General features: G+C 37.0%; 1 protein-coding gene across 1 annotated transcript in view; it reads left to right on the forward strand.

The window, feature by feature from the left end:
* The first annotated feature begins 7,731 nt into the window (after positions 1–7,731).
* pkib (protein kinase (cAMP-dependent, catalytic) inhibitor beta) overlaps positions 7,732–21,394 on the forward strand; it is a 49,624-nt gene continuing 35,961 nt past the window's right edge. Inside the window, exon 1 of the mRNA XM_007255394.4 lies at positions 7,732–7,896. The gene's annotated coding sequence lies outside the window, so the exon portion shown is untranslated. The remainder of the gene's footprint in view (positions 7,897–21,394) is intronic.

Consider the following 21,394-nt stretch of genomic DNA (forward strand, 5'->3'; position numbering starts at 1 on the left):
GCTCTGCTGGTCTGGTCCAGTCTGCAAGTTTACAACAGTGAATACTTTCATTCTCTCTATTAGGCAATCTCTAATAAGTATATGTGATTTGTGATGATAGTTAACCAATTTTAGTGCTACATAGTATAACTTTTATATATAGAACCAATCTATTATTTTATTTTATTTTAAAAATATATGTTGGCAAAAAACAGTATTGTACGTATGTATTTGTTTTGTTTGTTTTTTTAATTAACCATTGCCATCACTAAGAACCCTTAAATGAACTCACCTGGAGGTGCATGGACAGGCTTAAGGCACTTAAGCTGTTTCTTTCCTAGACTACCATTGACTGTTAATCTGCCCCATGACTTTCCTTTGTAAATCTCCTAGACATACACTCACTGAGAACTTTGGGAATAGTTGTATAAATCTTTATTTATTAAATCACGATTACCTAATTAGCTCATCTTGTTGAAAATCATTCAAATAATCAATGTATGGTTTTTGAATAATTTTAGAACTGCTGATCTCCAGGCTCTGTAGAGAATGGTGCAAAAAACATCTGTAAGTGATATTTGTTCAGGCCAAAAATTTGTTCAGGTTCCACTTCTGCCAGCCAAAAACAGAAATCTGAGGCTGCAGCACTTACCAACTCACCAAAACTGGACCTAACCTGTTTTGCTTCAGCACTCCAGAATGGAGGAGATGATATAATGATCATTTAGTCACTTTAATGCCACCGCTGACTTAAAAATTGTGGCTGACCATGTGCATCCTTTCATGGCCACAATCTAACAATCACCTAACGAATACTTCCAGCATAACAATGCACCATGTAATAAAGCAAAGACATTTATAAGACTCCATTTTGTTCATAACGGAGCTGTGCATTTCCAGCTTTGGCAGAGATCATCACCACAGTTTTTGTGGTGTGTCCAAATCTAGATTAACATTGGTTTTCCACAGTATTAGATGATTTACGTCCGCTTGGAATTTGCCCTCATCATTGTAACAGATGCAGTGAAGCCAGAAGCACAATCAATTTTGTTTTAATATTTAATATTGTTTAATAATTATTGTTGTTGCTTGTTATGTAATTTGGAGCCATATGATATAGATTATAAAGTACATTTCCTCATCATTTTGGTTTTATAGATATGGAAATAGAATTAGAGAAATGAGAAAATGAATAAGACATGTAATGAGATAAACCCTATGTTACATGAAGTAACATTTCCACAAATTAAATATGTCACTGACAATCAGCTGAAATAATATTTAAAACAATTTGTTTGGCTGTGGTTGTACAAATAACAAAGTACTCCAGGGAGAGTATTGAGGATGTTGTTGCTGTTGACAGAAATAGAGTCAAATCAGATTACAGGCAGCACTATTGCGGGTGTGTTGTTTATGGTGCCTGGCTTTTTGTTCTAATGATTCTATATCAGTAGATACACAGAATGACTTAATCACCTCTTCTCAAGACTAAAAAGAAGACACCATATACAAAAAATGGAAGGTAGGTAGGAGTTTTGGAGTTTTTGTTAAAAAAAAAAGGGGGCTCTGAGTGGTCGAGTGGGCTAAGGCACTGCCACTATGATCAGGAGATTTGAATTCTGGTTTGAATCCTGTTCATGTAGCTTGCCATCAGCTGCTGGAGCCCTGAGAGAGCACAGCTGGCCTTGCTGTCTCTGGGTGGGTAGATGGCGCTCTCTCCCTACATCACTCCAAAGAGTGATGTCCACAGCAAAAGGCGCCTATGAGCTGATGTATCAGAACCGAGTCCCTGCGCTTTCCTCCAAGCACTCTGTGATGCTACTCGGCAATGCTACATCAGCAGCAATTTGAAAAGAGGCGGTGGCTGACTTCACATGTATCGGAGGAGGCATGTGCTAGTCTTCACCCTCCTGGTGTTGGGGCATCACTAGTACAAAATACAAAAAATAAAGTGGCTTTGTTTAATCTGAACAAAACCTTGTACTGAAATCTATGAAGTCCTGAAAGTTATATGACCCTCAGCACTGAAACAAGTCACTGCTAAAAGCAACATTATGCAGCAGTTTCCCTTGAAATAAAAACCATAGCGATGATCCACTGAGTCATTGGGAGAATAGCTTGTCTACCATTACTACTCTGGTCTCAGCACACTGCTAACTGCACTATTTAACTCTGGAGAAATGAGCAGGACAATGTTTGTGAGAACTGCATGACAAAATTCATATTTTCTTAAAATCCTGTAATATTACATTCCTGCCACTAAATGCCAATCTCCACATAATAATTCTTTAAATACCGATTTTTTTGTTTTTGTGCAAGAATGTAAATATAATTGATCATGTTTTTGTGTTTTCCTTACAATGTATCTGGTTTAATCTCCAGAGTACCATGAGATCCCTTTAACACAAACTGATTGTTCAGATTAAAAAGAAGATTACAGTGACGCTTTAGTAGCAAGCCTGTAGTAGAGACACACTGTGTTCCTGTGGTCTGGCACAAAGTGTGATAAGCGTAACACAACAAGTGAATTGTCACTACCTAGACAGCATGTGAGTGTTTGTTTTAGCTGCTCTACATGTGACCTTGAAAGGCAGCTGTCGAAGAAACCCAAGGAGAACATGAAGAGGTCTGCTGACCCTCTTCCTCAAAGGGAGGTGAACAGACCCCTGCAGAGAACAGATCAGCCCCACAGCCCACAGTCCCTCTCATCAGAAGGTCATCTCAGGGATTGTTTATTTATAAGGTCTGGTTCCAGACGTTCCTCCTGTGACCTTGAGGTCAGACCTCAGTGAGAGGTGAGACTTTCTCTGATAATGGTACAGAATCTATTTTTTACCATTACCTCACTAGTGGTGTCACTGCTGCACTATTAAGAGAGAGGACACCATCTATATACTAAAGAAACTGGCCTTGCTAGCACATGGCTGGCCACCAGCCTTAAAATTAGGTAAAAATAGTGTCAGTCGTTGTTTCTATGTTACAAAAAACATTGTAAAGGTTTTAAACTATGTTAAAAGGGTGTGTAAAGGTTAAGAGAACTCTTATAAATCAACACTGAAATTTGATCTTGAAATAAACATAATGTCTTTATCTTATATGATAATTATTATGATTTTATTATCATTATATAATATTTTGATTTGATTCAAAATCTAAACATAATTCAACATTGATTTAACCCTGATATGACGTTGATTCAGCTGTGAATAAACACTGAAATGCTGGCTGGGGAGTGTTGCTGTCATTTTTGTGTTTGTTTTGTGCATTTCTGTTTTTTTTGCCTTATAAACGTTAAAACTATTGACCGAATGTTTAATGTGCTTCACAGCTCAACTGTTTTATTTTCAAACTGCATCATTAACAGCAGATGTTCCCAAAAATAAAATGTCCCATTAGCAATTACAAAAGAGAAAACACTTGTGTTGTTTGCGTCATTTCTATGGTACAAACTGGGTCTATGTTACACTTACCCTGTATTTTATATAATATATGCTCATTCATGTTATAAATATACCCAGTAAAATATCATTGTATGTTTTAAGGAATAGCATTATTGACTTTAATGATAATGTTTTTTATTTTTTATAAAACTGACCTAGTAAGACAAAACTATATAATATTCATATTATATTCATATTTCCAGGATAATGAAAATATATATATATATATTATTTCCTTGGAAATGTCATGCCTCTGTCTTGTTTTGCTTGTTATGTGACAAATTCAAATACTCAGTTATATAACAAACACATAATTATGACCATTATGTTAGCTAATATTTTTAACATGTGCTTCATATGTAAAACTGTATGTTTGTATTTTTCATCCATTCTCAAAATAGATTCTTGAAACAAAGCCTGAATCTTAAGAATTGTAAGAATAATCACTAATCAAGCAATCAGAATTAGAAATAATTAAAATGAGATATTGAAATGAATTTGCTTGAATTGATAAATATCTTTAAATATAATTGAAGTAAAACCCTCCACTGTGGTCTTAAAGACACAGTACAATGTTTTTGCTGAATCTGTATTATACAGTCAGTATGCAAACCATTTGACTTCAAACACACTTACATTAGAAGCCAATGAACCATTCATCAGCCCATAGGCCTCTATTCTAAATATATTTTCAGTAAATAAAGGAATACTGTATGTGTCAGCATTTCAATAATAATAATAATAGTCTTTATGCTATACATGTGACAAACAGAGATAAGGTTGAACACCACTGAATTATTCCTGTAAGTGTGGTCTGTTTTTAATGAGTGCAGTGGAACAGTAAGTCATTACTCAATAGCCCCAACTTAATCACAGCTAAAAATGACACTACTTCCTTACTAATGCTTTGGGGCTTAAAGCTTTTAGAGGTTTAATTACTGCTACAATATGCAGGGCCTGCCCAGGTGCTGCTTTAGTGATTACCATTTCAGCTCAGGCATTTGTCTCTCCCCTTTTTTAATTTTTAAAGGTACTTACAACTATTACCTTTCAGGCTGTAATGTGATCATTCCATTTGAGGCGTTTCCACTGTAAGAAAATTAATCTACTCTACTAATCATGATTAATATGATTTTTTATTACACATGAAAACCATCCTTAAAGCCTTTGGCAGCATGATTATGCACTGTAATACACATACTAATTAAATGTAATAAGCTAATTCACATAATAAGCTGATTATTTGAAACTTATTGTACATTTTGTGCCATTAGCATCCTTTAGCACTAGTTTTTTTTTCATATTGCTTTTGAGATGCTTAAAAATGCCAATATCTTACCTTTTTGACAGGCAGCCATTGCCCTAGGAGGAAAGTGCCTTGACCCAGCTCTAATACATCACCTAACAGATGCCTGTCCTGGACCAACACATACTGGTAGAGATGAAAGGGGGAAACAACATCAACCCACCCCAGAGAGACCAGGGCTCAACTGTGCTGTCTGATGGCCATCTGCATGATCTGGTACTCAAAATTGTTACATGTTACTGTGGCTTTAAGACTGATATAAATGACCTTATAACCCCAATGTATAACTGCTGATTTGTTACACACTTTTTTTTTTTTTTTTTACATTTGATTGTAATGAAAAGTTATTTTTATCTTTTGCTTATTGTTGCATTTTCTGGACTTTATCACAACATTGTTAAAACAATTATAAATAAGATATGATCCACTTTAAAACTTAGCCCTCAGCCTCCTGAGACCTGGAGACTGAGACTTTTGCTTGGTGTAGATTTTTTAGTTTCTCCTATATAAAAGCTTTACTTTGTCTTTATACAGGATGTCCTCATATAGGGATAGTAATTTATTTCAACATTCAAAAATGACCCCTTCCATTTGGAATCAGAAGCTAAATATGAGATTTTCTATGGTAAATAACAAACATATAATTTGGTGAATTTTTACCTGGCCCATGTTTCTGTCTAGATTGACTGTAGAAACGTTTACCTGTCTCCTGTCTGCAGTATCTCCATATGAGGCTAAAGAGTCCAAAGGGGCTAAAGGGTTACGGTTGTCAACCTACTATTACGTCTGGATAATTACTTGTTCATTGGATTTCTTTAAATGAAATAACTATGCTGCTTTATGAGCTTTAGAAGTTGTCCTTTGTTCCAGTCCATAATCTAAATCAATTTAGGCTGCATGTAAATGTAACCACTGTATGAATAATATGTTTTGTCATACAGCTTGTACCTGTGGTAGGTAAATCCTGCTGCATGGTATCCAAATTAAGCTAGGATTATATAAAGCAGTCTAATACACACCCACACATGCATGCACACACACACAGACAGATGCACAAACACATAATGCGCTGTGGAGCTACCACTTGAACAGGCAAATTAACAGTAATTTAATGTTCTAACTACAGGTACCACGTTGGTTTGTTCTCTGCAATGTGCAGAGCTTTTTGTTCTCATTCTTTCATGAACAGGCATGCATTTTTAAACTCACTATTTCAGCTAAAGAGCTGTCTGAAGAAATGATCTGCCCCTTCATAATTATAAAACATATCCTGGAGCCTTCATGCCTCATTTTATTTTTGGAGGCTGGGCAAATGTGGTGAATCAACTGACCTATAACTGGTCACTGACCTATAACTATAACTCCACTACTCTGAACTTGGCGACACCTGAGATAGACCACCACATAATAAAAATGTGTGTTGTAGTCAGAGAAATCAGTATTGCCCTTTTTTTGGAAGAAATTAATGCGGTGCGCTCCAAACCAAAAAGGACGAGGATTATTCAGACAGTTATCAGCCATATTCAAAAGCCAGGGCCGGTCATGGGGTTGTGTCTGTACACTTCTGTAAGGCAGCATTAAGGCAGAACAGCACACTACGCAACACATGCTGCCTTCAAAAAGACATTTTGTCTAGACATTTTTCAACAAGACAATGTAAAACCACATGCTGCACACATTACAAAGGCAAGACTGTGAAAGAAGAGAATATAGGTACTGGATTGGCCTGCCTGCAGTCCTCATTGATGTCCAATAAAGAATGCATGGAGAATTGTAAAACAAACCTATACTGTAGGATGATTTGAGCAAAATAACACCTGAAACACTTAATCGCTTGGGTTTTTTAGTAACAAAATATCTTTGAGGTGTTGTGAGAAGAAATGGCAATATTACAAAGTGGTTAATTATTTTTTTGTGGAATGTGTCCCAGGGTTGAAATGCAGGAATGGATGTCAATTAATAAAAATATAGCAGACAAAACATGACACATCTTGGGTTTATACTGTATTCTGCAAAAAAAATATATATTCCCATACTGACCCAACCTTTTCTGATTACCTTTTTTTCAGGTAAGTTCTCTTAACCTGTCCAGTTTTTCCAGTGTTTTTTGAATTTTAATGAAAACATTCTCAAATAGTTGCCTCAACCTTATTTGCAACCATAAATGGTTGTTCTGGGAACTGTGTTAAGGAATGTTATAAAAATGTTTAAAATCAATTGATTTTTTTCTTCTCTGATGGCACGGGTATATTCCAAGATGACAATGTCAGGATTCATAGGGCTGGAATTGTGAAAGAGTGATTCAGAGACCATGAGATCATCATTTTCACACATGGATTGCTCAGACCTTAACCTCATTGAGAATCTTTGGGATGTGCTGGAGAAGGCTTTGTGCAGTGGTCAGACTTTACCATCATCAATGCTGCAAGATCTTGGTGAAAAATTAATGCAACACTGGATTAAAATAAATTTTGTGAAATTGCAGAAGCTTTTCGAAACAATAACATAGTGAATGCATGAAATATTAGAGTGTGTGACTGGTAACTGTATTGGAAAGATAGATTTGTTTTCTGTTTTGTTCGTTTATTCAGTGTTAATTCCAGAAGTCCTGTTTGTTCATGTATCTTGTTTTGAGTTTGGTCTTAGTTTTGGTTTATTGTTTGTTTTCTTGTAAATTAATTACCTGCGTTTACGTCCGCCTCGCGTCCCCCCTGCTGCAAACCCTGACAGTAAACAGTGGACAGTACATAAACTAGTAGTGCAGAAGAGGGTAAAACAATAAAAATAATCTATTGCATTATGTGTCTGCAGTATTATTATTATTAATAATAATAATAATAATAATAATAATAATATGTATAATATGACAGTCATTGCTTCTGTTTTCAACTTGTTTGTCTAATTATTCTAATAATAAATAATTTGTAATGACTGTGGGACGGTAACGGCGCGCGCTCCCGCGGCCAGCTGAGTGAGCGCGCGTGACATCACCGACGGAGGAGCGGGCAGAGGGAGAATCACGAAGAGGAGGAGGAGGAGGAGGAGTAGAGCTGCTGCTGCTGCTGGTGCTGGTGGTGGTGTGAGCATGCCGAGGACTTCTCCCTGCGGGTAGAGAGCCGATGTGTGTACTGACACGGAGCCTCGTCTACACGGGACCCTCACACACACTCGGTAAGTGTGAAAACCGGAGGACCGCGCGCGGCTCGGCGCGTCTCAGTGAGTTTCTGTCAGGAGCAAGTTACTCTCCATCACCGCCGCCTGTGGAGGCTGTGCTGCTGCTGCTGCTGCTGCTACTGCTACTACTGCTGCTGCTGTTGTTGTTGTTTTGGTAGTATTTCTGTGTGAAGGCGCAGTTTAGACCCTGGTAACAGCGCAGTGAGGGGCCGATAGAGCTGACACGTGTTTACAGTGGATTAACACACTTTCAGAGAGCTGTAGTCTGCCTTTCACCCAGCACTGCGTGTCTGTGTCTGTATGTGTGTGTGCGCGTTAGTGTGTGCCATTGTTCCTGTCTGCCTGTTCACTTCTGTATCAGTCCTACGTGCTGAGGGTAACAGGCAGCTCCAGCCTGTATAACTGCATCTCCTATAGCCTAGCTTTAGCACTTCAAAGCATTTCCCTGTGAAGACTGGACTGTGTGAATGAATGCTTTTCCAGGGCAGGGCTACACACTGTCTATCTTTAATAGTCTGTAAGGATAAAATATACCCTAATGCCCTAATTCTCACACTATCACGAATGCAACCCTATTCTTTCAGCTCTGCAGGACCACCCTCAGACTGCTCTCACTATAAATAGGCAGTAATGTGCTTAATGTACTTGCCTTGGTTTCTCTTCAATGCCAGAAACCCACACAGTTGGTGTTGGTCATCTCACTGACCTTGGAATCGGTCCTGTTCTTGGTGGCGGTCCAGTTTTAGCTTCTGTCTGCTTGCTGAGAAAACTGTTTGTCAGTTCCTCTCACAGAAAATGTGGAAATATGACCTGGATCCATATGCAGTATGAATCCATATGCAGCTCTGGCCAGTATGCAGGGTCTTAATGATGCACAGCACATGCGACATGGAAAGGGTGAAAATGGCTCATCCTTACTGCATTAGGCTGCATCAGCTGGATATTAACCCTCAGTATTAGGCTATACATTCTGCACAGACAGAAGGGTAATAATCTGTGATTTTGGAGTGTAAATCATATAGTTCTCAAGGAAGACAAGCACAAACTGTGTAATGAGAAGTCATGTTTTGCTCTGTATTGCACGATATTCTTATTATACCCCTCACTATTGCACTGATTTTAAGTTGAAGGTGTAACAATTTCATTACAGAGTTTTGACAGTGTGGGAAAAATGTATGTGTATTCAAATGCAAATCTGAAATTCTAGTGTGCCCTTAAGTCTGGGTTTTGGCTTGTTAGTTCACAATTAGCATTTCAGTATATTATCACATGGTTAGCTCTTTTGCCAGTCAGTGGCGCTATATTTGAGTGGCACTAGAATAATATAGTATCATATAATCTCTACAGGATTTCTATAATAATCTCTTACAGTAAGTCCCATGTTTACTACAGTATATGACAATGAAACAATTATGCATCATAAATAGTAACATAATATATATATATATATATATATATATATATATATATATATATATATATATATATATATATATATATATATATATATTTCAGGGGTGGGCGATATGGCCCTAAAATAACATTACAGTATTTCATGGTATTTTCGTGATAACGATACTCTTGGTGATATGACAAAACTCTTAATTAGAAAAAGTGTTTAAAGAATACACTACTGCAACAAAATGAAAATGTTATTTTATTATTGCCTATGATATTATATGACAACCCCTACCTGAACATATATATATATATATATATATATATATATATATATATATATATATATATATATATATATTTTATAAGATATTATAAAAAAAAATACAAGAATTTTATCAGATTTGTATCAACAGTCAATGATCTAGAATGTCATGATACTAATAATACTAATATTGCACTCCAAATATCTCCATATATCCAGGACTGAAGTAAAATGAATGATACTGAACAGATATAATCTGTCTCTAGAAGATCTAAAATGGGGAATGAGAACTGTGATTGAAAAAAAAAACAGCAGAAAAGAAGTACCCTGATGTGATACTTGGGGTGGTATGGCACAATATTTTAGTCTGTAATATGGTTTACAGTATTTTCAAAAATGTTGGTGATATTGCATACAATATATATAGGCTCTTGTTAGGACAAAGGGAGTTCTTTACGCTGTCATGTGACATGACTAGACTGGAGGCAAAGTGTGGTAGTGGTCCACACTGAACACTCACCAATCTACCTCTTAGCCTGGGACAAATGAGAGCTGCCAAATGGCAAATATCTAAATTAATCTAAGATCTTAATTTATTGCATTCCACATTGATATTAAAACATCCCACAGTGTTAATGCACATTGCATTTATTCATATCATCCACCCCTAGCTACTTAACATGAAACAAATAGTTTTTTTTCTTTATTCTTTTTTCTATTAAACTCTTTATTTTTTATGTGTCAAAATTAAACACCTTTGTATTGTATTGATTTATTTATTTAGTAAATATAAGCTGTAACATAACTATTTTGCTAGCTTTACAGACCAAACCAGCCTGTGTAATATACAATTACAGCTCTGTAGATCCAATACATTTTTTAATACGTTTTGGAAAGTATTGCAAATACTTTAACATATGTGTATTATTATTACACATCATTTTAAATTCAACACTACCGATCAGCTGCCCTCAAGCTGTGCAAATTTTCAGTACGCACTTATAAGCACTGTGGGAAGTGTTCTGTATATTTCACAGCATAAACAGCAGTACTGCCACTTTGTGCAGGGATGTGTGTACACACACAGTGTGGGTCCTCATTAGAAAATTGTACACGTGATGGCAACAGAAATGTAACGTGACAGCTCAGTTGTTGGAGATGTATAGCAGCCTCCAGCACGTCTTCCTCCTCTAGGCTGCTTTGACTCAAATAACCTCAATGCCCTTTCTTTACTCTTAGATTCAGCTCCTCCGGCCTGCCCCAGTCTTCTTTTCTTCTTTTGCTTTTTTTTCTTGTGTAAAATATCATGGTTTGTTGAACAATGCACCTATTTTGAGATTGTTATTTAGTAACATTTATTATTTATTTTCTCAGTAGTGTCAGTGTCCCATGGTGAGGGTTAAGTGAGACATTAATTTAAACTCTGCCATGCTCCAATGTAGACAGATTAATTATCATGTAAGAGCAGGTGCTGCTCTAGTGAAATGTATTTAATGATGTATTTTCTTAGTAACAGACATAAGATTAGCATGTTTTGAAGCTATATATTCTTTAAAGCTTCGTTTGTAAGAATTCAGTGTCCTCTCACTGGGGTACTGTGATGTATTTGCATTTGTTTTATTTTACTGCATCCTTAACCCTACAAATATAAATGTCAAATGCAAATTTGTGAATTTCCCCACTGTGGGACTTATAAAGGATTATCTTAAACTACATGCATATTGTCAGAAGACACCATAAAGTATATTTCCAGTGCACCAGAATTCCACTTGACACAAAATCCCATTTCATATTGTATATATTTTTATATAATTCTGTTCAGGTAGAATGATTACAACATTGGGTGTCATGTATATCAGCTCTAACCAAAAGGTCACTGGGATGACTTAAATGGGCATTCTGGAGACCCCAGTGTGTAGGATATAATTAATTAAATTCAATGAAATTTTATTCAATTTTATTTATATAGCTATATAAGTCACATATGTCACAAAGCAGCTTCACAGAGAAAAACCAGTCCACGCCTCTTATGAGCGAGCACCACAGAGATGCCAATTAACAGTGGCAAGAAAAAACTCCCTTACATATATATGAGCATTGCACCTTTTATTATTTTTTTATACAGCACTGTCAGCTTGCTTTAATAGAACTGTACAGCAATTATGTTAAGTTAAGTCTGAGAGTTTATTTATGTGCAGCATATTTAAATAAAAATTGACCATAGCATTGGGCTGATAGATGGGAGTAGGGTGAGAATCATCCTTGCCCCCCCCCCCCCCCCCCCCCAGAGAGAGAGAGGCCAATTATGCTCTTGTAAACTCCAGGCCACAGATGGCAGTTCAATTCAAGATGGAAATTTGTGAACTAAGCATGATAAGACCAGTGCTTGCGTCAAAGTTGTGAGTTACTTGGGAGTTCCTGTTTGACCTGTTTGACTAGATAACATATGATTTTGTTTGGAACAAAGTGTGTGCTGATGTACACCTGCAATCTGAACAGTACTAATTGGTGCTCATTAGTTGCCATTACTTATTACAGGAATTTGGCAAATTAATAAAAGAAATATGTATAAGATTAAAGAAGCACAATTCAGAGGCCAAGCATGTCTTGGCTGAACAAGTACAAACAGAAGAGAGAGTAGGTGTAAAATCAACAGTGGAGATTTTGTTGTGTGGGCGGGATGTCATCAGGTGAGTTTTGAAGCAGCTGCCCCCTCAGCCCATCAGATCTCCAGCCAGGCTCTCCCAGTGAGACTCGACTTGTAATTGGCCTTGTTGATGATAACGCAAACTTTCCAATTGTTCCTGCCAGCAAGTTAATTGTGCCCAAGGGAACAGACAGTAGCGTTTGGTGCTATTTATTACTCACTTAACCACATGCTCTCTGTGTTCTCATTATTGTGGTGATGCAACACTTTTGTGGGCACCTTTGGTGTCCAATACACATTATTTTACAAGTTATTTTAATGACCTTGTTTTTATTAGTGCTTACAGTATCAGCCATTAGAAAATGCATTCAGGTTTGTTAAATGTATGCCTGGCTTAATAGACGGAATTAATAAATCTACATAAAAGTGTACATTGAGGGTGTCAGAAAATGTTGATGTCATATCATATTGCAATATTTTGTTTTGCAATACTTTATTGTTTTTTTAAAAACTGTATAGATTTTTTTTGTTATTAGTTTAAATATAAGGATCATGTGTATCAGACAGTTCCTTTTCCGATACATGTGAAGCCAGCCACCACTTCTTTTCGAGCTGCTGCTGCTGCAGCATTGCCGAGCAGCCATTGCACTCGGTGGAAAGCGCAACGTCTCGGTTCCGATACATCAGCTCACAGATGCCCTGTGCTGATCAACATCACTCTTTAGTGATTTCGGGAGAGAGTACCATCTACCCACCTGGAGGAAGCAGGGCCAATTTTGCTCCCTCTGAGCGCCGGCAGCTGATGGCAAGAAATACACTCTTGTTAAAGTTTGTCTAGTGTTATTTTTTAAGCATAGATATCTTATATATTTCAAATGTATCAGTAAATTGTGCAGTTGTGTATCTTTAAACAATGAGTTATAAATAATATAAATCATATACTACAATTATCCATTTACAGTACTTTTGTAATATACCTTAAGGCTTGCCAGCCTCTTCCAAATAAAAAAAAAACTAATTTTATATTACAATATATAAAATAAAATAGAAAATTACTGAAGTTAGAGTGATTCCTAGCCCTCCTGTACATCTTTAAATTGGTTAAACAGTATAGTTTGATTCTAATTTTTGACTATTTTACTTTTTCACACAGTTTGGATAAACATTGATATCGTAATATGTTTCTGATACATTATCGATATGTGGCATATAGATATTTTTATTTGACTTTCTAAAGTTGCTACTTTATTACTCCACGTTGTGATGCTAATCAAATGAATAGGGTAAATCTGCAGTGAAGATTTCTTTAATTTTATGAAATTAACACCAATAAATCCATAATTTCTGTTTTTTAAATATTTAGTATTTTATCTTCTTCAGTATCCCAGATGGCGTGAAATATAGAAGTGTATTGTCTTCTGATATCTCAGAATCACAGTATCGTGATATAATTGTTATCGTGGGATACACATCATAATAATATCGTAATATGAGATACCGTTTGATTCCCATCCCTAAATTTGGATTAGGCAGCTGTTCTTTATATTTACAGTTCAAGAATGAATTGAAATGGAATCTTTCTACATTAACTTTCACTGACAGTGAACAGGGGTTTTGTGTGACATTGCTAAAAATCTGATTATTAAACAATAAAAATTAAACTGCTATTTTCATATCCTCCAGCCATACCATGAATGTAACTGAAGCCATTGGGGAATGTAGCTGAAAGAAAAAAAACAGCAGCTAATATTGAAATAGCGCTTATTTTAAACCTCCGAACAAATCTGGACTTATGGGGATTACCTTTCATTCAGTGTCAGCTAACTGTATGCAACAGTTCAGATCTGACCTTGTTAAACTGAATTTTTATCATGGAGAGCTCTCTCTTTTCCTCTCACTCTCTCTCTGTCTGTCTGTCTTTCTGTGTGTCTCTCAGTAGCTGAAGAATTTCCATCTGTTGTAGCTTCCTCTGTGAGTTGTGAAGGCGTCAGTGAAAGCTCTGACAGCTTCTGTGCTGGTGTTTCACTGGCGAAGCCCCAGGGCTGATTGTCACCCATCTTGTAATTCTTTCTGTGAATGATTGTTCTGCAGTGTATCCCACATGATGCTTGCTGGTTTTCACTCTATTAAAATGATCACAAATCTGCCTCTTTGAAATAACAACAATGCAGTGTGTTCTGACTGGGATCTATATTGTAGCTGTGTAAGCTCTGAGGCTTATCTTATGCAGTTTTACTGTTTCACCACCTGGAACTACCAGCTGGCCACTCTTCTTTGGCTAACAGCGTCTGAACTGACATTGATGTATCAGTGGTAGCTTTATGCTGCTAAATATACGAAGCATTACATCACAGCATGCTTTTCTTAGCAACTGCATCTCTGTAAAAAACTGTAAACAACAAATGAACAGTAGCTGCTTTATTTGTAGTTGTTTGAAAGGCTACCTATTATGCCATTATTTGATAAATTAATATTACATTATAACAATATTACATTGACACATGAACAAAAAAAGGCAAATTTTTTTTTGCAGGTTTTTGTTTATTTTGCATTTCTTCACTATTTAATAAATGAGAGTTTTTTTTGTCTTGCTTTTCTATACTTTACTATCATTAGGAATATTTCTTAAACATTTAACCTATAATTTGATGAAAAAACAGGTGCTATTGCTAAGTTACCTCAGCAAATGCCAACCTAGATTTGTACAGCTCATATCTTTCATAAGGAAAACAGTTGTGTAGAGAAGAGTGATAGTAAACTCATACTATGTGTGATGAGTCATTCTGAATGCTTTATTTTTATTTATTTATCTAAGAAGAGTGTGAAAATAAACGTAAATCAGCTCTTCCTGTCGGCTCTCTCCCTCACTCCCTGCTCTGAGCTCTGCCAAAACCCCCACCGGACTAAAGCAGCATTATACTGGATCACCGGAACAATTTTGTCACAAAAAACAGCTCACATGGCTTTCATTTATTCTAGAGACCATATCACACATTTTAAAATGAATGAATGGAAGGGAATGAGACTTTTAAATAATTCCCAGCATCCTATATAGTAAAAAGGCTTTTATTATCATTATACCTGAGCACATATAGTACATATGGTGTGCTACATAAGTCCTGAAACTGTAGTCTCCACACACAAATAATACATTAAATGTGTCTAGATATAAATGGGTTTATATTAGGCATTTAATACTTTGTTTGAATGCCAGAGCTGCTATTTCGTAGCCTACACAGTTGCAAGTTCAAGACATTCTGAATATTTGTTAGATTTGTCACAGGTTTTGTTGCACACATGTCTAAAAAATAGCATTGTGCCTTTTCTAGTAAAACTCAAATTCAAATATTTAAAAATTTCTGCCAGATATTCACCCTTAGTAGCTGTAGTTAAAATTAGACTACACAATGCCTGTATAATGAAGCCTAATCCTAATCTATAGCATCAGGGCTTGTATAAGGTCAAACACTGGGAGATGATGAAGCACTGGAGAACCTGCTGTGCTATCATAAATTGCTGGATCTGAGCTAGTCATCACCGGGCGCTAAAAATAAACCTCAATCTGGGCTTTGAGGCGTCCTTAACGTCCTGCCACAAACCAAGAACACATTTTGTACCAGGACGAGGCTGTGACACATTTATTGTCCGCATTCAGCAGCACAGATGTCAGGTAAATAGAGGCAGTTGTCACACACCTATCCACTCTTTACAGCTCTCACTTTTTAGTCCAATAAAAGCTCTGTTTACACTGATAATTGCCTGCAACAGGATAGATGGAGCATCAGAAAAGCAGAAATAGCACTCACAATCTCACAATCTCGACAATCGATCTGTCCCAGTATCGCTCTCTGCTCGTAGAGATGAATAATTTATTGCGGCCTTTAGGGACTGTTGAGCATGGATGCTTCCTACAGACAATGAAAATGAAGTGATGGTGTAGTGAAAGTAGCAAGATTTAAATCAATACTGGCCGATTTGGAATTGCTATCTGTACTTAGGACTGAATACACAACATATCCATATGAATCTAGACACTATTTCCCATTTGTGAATTCCACTTTAAAGAGTACATGCGGCTGACATATACCCAGCTTGTATAACCACTATAGAAAAGCTTATTCGTAAATAGAATAAGAATCAGCTAAAGGGATCCAAATTCCCTTAGCATTGGGATGTGGAGCAGTGAAACTGAATTCTCCGTTGTGATGGAACTCCATCCAATACCACTGGGATGAGTTGTAGTGGAGTTTGTGATCCAGAACTAATCCTCCAATATCAGCACCCAAGTGTAATCAAATCCTCACAGTATTGTTGTTACATCTAGTGGAAGCCCCTCCCAGAAGAGTAGAGGCTGTTTCTGAAGAGAGGGGAAGGGGGACTTCATAAGCAGTTGTTTATAAGCTCACTGATATATGTGTACAGTAGAGCTGTCACAACAATTATCTCATCGACAGATATATGTACAATATATGGACAATCTATGTTGAGCTCAGAATTGGCTATTATGTTTTCTTTGCAAGAAGAGGCTAGTAACTATTGTTTAAAGTAATTATTAATTATTCATTTTTGTTTAGAAACATTGTTTTTCATTTTGTGAGGTTTTATTTAGCTATTTAAAATGTTTATATTCCAATTCCAATGCCTGATTGTTCTTATTGTAGTAATTAAAATATTATATTATTAATGAAAGAAGAAAGAAGAAACTGGTCACTGTGACTTTATCATTTGATTTTAGGACTTACAGTTACAGAATCACACTATTTTTCCATTAATACACATATAAACTCAGCCTGTGTGTTTTTGAACTGTATTTTCAATGTACATCATACTGTATGGTTTTGGCTGTATTGCGTATGGCTATATGGTGTTTATTTTCAGTGCTTAGACTGCATTGAATAGGGCGGCAGACTGTGGATAATGATTTAGGTGTGAGAGCGTGCCAGATGTTTGATTCGTTTTCAGGTACATTTCTTTATTAATCAGTGGTTTGTGTGATGAAAGGCTGGAGTGTGATTGTGTGTAAAAAAGCAAATGGCCAATGGCTTTTTTTGCACACAATCACACTGCAGGTTCTGCCAAAAAAAAATGGTACCTGAAGTGTACCTGAAAATTAATTAAACATCTAGCAAGACCAGAAAAAAGGTAGCGATCTTACCACCAGTACTATGCATATTTGAAGGAAATTGTTAGATGTGTTTAACTCAAGCCAGTCATTGATTTCCCTGATAAAGATCTGATGAAGATAACACTGTCTCTCAGGTTGCTGTTGTTTAAAGTGCTGTTTGTAAGCTGAGCGCAGAAATGTGTTATCTCTCCAGTGGTGTGTTCATTAGCAAGCTTCTGTCCATTCAGATTACTGCACATCTCATCATGTGGTGTGTTACGGCATCACATAAAAGCAGATAAGGGCCTCTGCTCACTTCAAAGCTCTATAAGATCCAGTGGTCTATCCGGTTCAAAGAGATTTTAGCAAATCCCTCTGGGGCATCCCTAGCTGGATTTAGCAACTGCATGAAACAGAGACAAAAGCCCCACTAACACCTGGCAGAACTTGACTTAGCTTCTTCTCTGAAGCCAATTCGCCTGAGGCTATTTAAAATGGTCCCTTTCATCTGGCGTTGAGAACTGAGACCTGATGCTGTTTAGGCTGATGATGTTGCAGCACCCGTATTCAACAAGTGTGACAGTTTTTATATTTATGTCTGTAACAAGGGTCATGCATTTGGGTAATGAATATGGTAAACACATTTTAGGGCTTGATAACTCTCATAACTGTCATCAAACCAAGCTGTGCTGCAACTTTCCTAGTGTCATAAAAATCTGATTCGACATTTGCCTGCTGAGAAATTGTCACACTTTGACAACGAGCAGGAAATTCACACATGACAACAGATAGTTTATGTTATTGAAGCTGAAATGCCTTTATATCAAATACCTAACTTTTTGCAGTCATTAGAACACTCAAGGACTGTGATATACTGGGAATTTACCTCAGACAGTTAGTTGAATTACCCAGGAAAAATGGCAGGTTTACAATTCCCCTCCTTTTTACATAAAAACAAAAACCAGAACCACAAAAAGGACAACTCCCAAATATCCCCAAAAGATTTTATGCTAGGAATAAACTTAGAATATTGCTGAAGCTTAACTGTGAAAAAGTATACAAAGGGGGTTTTAAACAAACAATAATGTATCGAGTCATAAGCATGTCCAATAAAGTACCATATAATTATTTTCCTCCTTATTGAGTGACATGCATCATATACACAACGACGAATAGTTCTTACACTACAAATCTACCACATGCACCCTGTACTACCCTATACTCTGCACAAGTGTGCAGCTTGAACAAGAAATGGTGATTCTCTTATCAGTTATCCAGGATGGCCAAAGACTGAAGAGACTTGCCCTATGGTTAGTCCAACTCAAAACACACATCTTTTAAAAGGTTGCTTTTAACATTCTGACATGCTGAATGTAAAGCTCCTCTAGAAAATAGTCTCTCTCTCTACACTGCTCTACCAGGATTGTCTGCTTTGTTTTTGTTCTGAGATGTATGCTGGGCGTCGGGGTGGCACAGAGGTTTCAGCCCTTATCCTGCTTGTGTCTCTGAACTGCAAACAACACAGACATAAATGACAGCAAATGGCTGTAAAAAAAATATTTAGCTAAAAGCAAAGGCTAGGCTAAATTTATAATTTCTTCATAACTGTAGTGGATTGAATCAGTACTGAATCATGAATTCACTGATATAATAATGAAATGTAATAAATATTGCACATGTAGATACAGTAAATTTTGTTTAACATTATTTATCATCAAACAGAAACACTATAGAGGCAAGCGTGCAATAATAAGGTCTTTAATCCCGATAGAATTACCAATGTGATAGATTACAATTAATGGAAAGTTGGCCCCGTTGTAGATCCAGTTCTGCATTATCTGGACCCTCACAGATCTTCTGCATATGAAGGGGGCGGGTCCGACCCCCGGGCAGCCGGTGGGATCAAACTGGAGGTGGTGGAGACGAAGGAGTGGAAACAAAATGCACGAGCAAGCAACAAATCTGTGTAAGGGGAGGTATTTTATAGACCGGGGGAAGCTGCTGATTGGTTGAGATTGGTGCACTGAAACTTATAGTTCTGTTAGCCAATGCAGTAAATAGAGCTTTTGAAGCATCACCATTAAGCTACTTATCAGTCATGGCTGATGCCCAAGTAAATAGCTTAATTGTACTGTCGTAATTTGCTGTAATGTGTGCTTTCATAAAGCAATTTGTTTGCTTTCTGTGTTTCTGACATATAATTATAAATTAATCAAGCAAGCAAGTGCAGTTTGTCTTCATTGGACGAATACAACGTTTGCCAAGGAACACATCTGAAAACTCTGTATCACATATTATACTGGTTTTGACCTTGTTGTTTGAAACTGCATTTATCCTTTTTGTTTAGCATGGTTTTGGCTTGCCAAGCTAAAGATCTGATTTTTAATGTGTTCGCTGGTGCCATAGCAATGGTGTACAAAAGCCCCTGAGCAAATACACTAAGTGAACTAATTCATATGGCCCAGTGTGATTCATTGGATGCCCCATTTGGCACCAACCAGCCTGGCCTTATTCTCAGTCCAAGTAGGGCTTTGAATTATGGTTGATGCTATTGAAGCCACTGATGTCACAAAGTCTTTTTTCCCAGCTCAACCAGTGACCACTGATGGGCCCTTGAGGAACTGGGCAGTTTGTTTGAGGAGATTCAGTGCCAGTGGGAAAGACGTTCAGAATGGATGTGCACTGCACAGAGATGAAGCCTGAGCTCATCTTTTATAGCCCTCAAGAAGACTAATCTGTTTTTATCTGTTTATTATTCCTCTATACAGCATGTGTGGGTTTTGCCCCATTGCTTTCAGCTCTGAATCTCAGCCACTGCTATAAATGGGCATAAATTAGAGATATTTCTGTTTTTATGATCACGCCGACCCTCAGTTCATCTTAATTTACCATCGCTTAATATGTTTTTGTGTTTCTCTCGCCGCTGTTGCTGATTGGATGTGAATGTATCCAGCGCTCAGTTATTTTTAGGCCCTGCGAGTGCCGTGATGCAGTGAACTATGAAGATGGCTTAAGGCAGCAGCGTAATGCCAAACTAATTACTTCTATTCACCTTACACAGATGCTTCAACCACGTAGCTGTAGTTAAAATGACAGAAGCGAATAGAATCATAAACCAATTCAATTAGAATCTAATTTGTCCTCAGAAATGGTTGGCATTCTGGACATTCTCAGCCTTATAAATAACCAGTTCATTAATATATTAAAATAACTGCGATAATACTATTATACAGTGTCATTTTAAGACCATTTTATGCCACAGATATAATGATGATATAGTGGCATAATAATGAATTTACAGATTCTTTTTTTAAGAACAGTGAACTTTTAGTTATTAAGAATGAATAAGGAAATAATTATTTCTAAATATTAAGTGGTTAGCACATTCTCCTTCCAGCAGTCCCTATCTGGGTGGAGTTTCTAAGTTCTCCTTGTGTCTGCGTGGGTTTCATCCAGGGAATCCTGGTTTCCTCCCACATTTCAAAAACATGGAGATCAAGCAATGACTGCATGCCCAGATCCTGGGTGTTTTTGTATTCTTGGTCAGCTCCTCCCCAATGCAGTCCTCCAGGTGGACGGTCATTTCCGGTTAAGAGTATGCTGTGTGCAATTGGCTGCCGCTTCTAAGCAGTGTGTGTGTGTGGATGAGTGATGTGTGTAAATGGTTGTGTGTAAAACGTAATTGTAAAGCATCCTTGGGTTTCTAGAAAAGCACTATGTAAGTGTAACTTCATTCATTCAAACATTTTAATGGGTTCTTCTTACTTACTAAATTTAATGGATAATATTGAGTTCAGCATTAATGATCGAGGTTTTGTCCGTATATTGTAGGATAACTTGACAATGTAATTATTGTGACAGGCCTAGTGAAAGCCTGTAAATAGACTGACCGTTTGTCTTGTTTGTGCATGTGATGTGAAAGGAATGCTGGGAGCCGTGTTTTCACACACAGCGGGAGGTGTCCTTTAGCCACATGTGTTCCAGTCTTTTACCACCCGTGTAGAAAATATAACAGCAGCTTTTTCCTACCAAGCTCAGCTGTAGGTAAACATCCCAACAAACGTCAGAATTGCTTCTGTCC

The sequence above is a fragment of the Astyanax mexicanus genome, chromosome 1 (genome assembly GCF_023375975.1).
Source record: "Astyanax mexicanus isolate ESR-SI-001 chromosome 1, AstMex3_surface, whole genome shotgun sequence".
Classification (NCBI taxonomy): Eukaryota; Metazoa; Chordata; class Actinopteri; order Characiformes; family Acestrorhamphidae; genus Astyanax; species Astyanax mexicanus.